We start from the raw sequence: 945 nt of genomic DNA on the forward strand, positions 1-945 counted from the left end.
CAATTCATTGTGTTCCTAAGAAAGGAGGGGTGACTGCTGAAGCACAAGTGAATAATGAACTAATACCTATCAGACAAGTTACTGGGTGGTGTATTTGCATTGATTATAGAAAATTAAACACTGCCACTAAGAAAGATCACTTACCTTTACCATTTTTAGGCCAAATAGTAGATAGACTCAAATAGTGGATAAACTTGCTGGGCACAAATATTTTTGTTTTTTAGATGGATATATCGGCTACCATCAAATTCTTATTGCTCCTGAGGATTAATAAAAGATAACATTTACTAGTCCTTTTGAAACTTTTTCTTTTTGAAGAAAGCCTTTTGGATTATGTAATGCACCTGCAACATTCCAGAGATGTATGATGTCTATATTTAGTAAGTTAATTGATGATGGAATAGAAGTGTTTATGGATGATTTCTCTGTATTTGGAACATCATTTGACGCATGCTTAAATTATCTTGAAAAAGTTTTGGAGTTATGCAAAATAACTAATTTAGTTCTAAATTGGGAGAAATATCAATTTATGGTTACAGGAGGAATTGTGTTAGGGCATAAAATTTCGGAAAATGGTATGGAAGTAGACCCTATAAAAATTCAAGTTATATCTAAATTAACACCTCCTACTAATGTAAGAGGGGTTATAAATTTTCTTGGACATGTTGTCTTTTACAGGCGTTATATTAAAGATTTTTCAAAATTTACCAAACCTCTATGCCAACTCTTAGAAAAGGATAAGAAATTTGAGTTTACTGAAAACTGATTAAATGCCTTTAAGTTATTAAAAGAAAAGCTAATCACATCCCATATAATAGTTTCACCTAACTGGGAGAAACCATTCGAATTGATGTGTGATGCTAGTGATTATGCTATTGGAGCTGTTCTTGGACAAATGAATGATATGATTTTTAAAGTTATATACTACGCTAGTAAAACTCCTCA

Source organism: Phalaenopsis equestris, unplaced genomic scaffold (assembly GCF_001263595.1).
Source record: "Phalaenopsis equestris unplaced genomic scaffold, ASM126359v1 Scaffold000149, whole genome shotgun sequence".
Classification (NCBI taxonomy): Eukaryota; Viridiplantae; Streptophyta; class Magnoliopsida; order Asparagales; family Orchidaceae; genus Phalaenopsis; species Phalaenopsis equestris.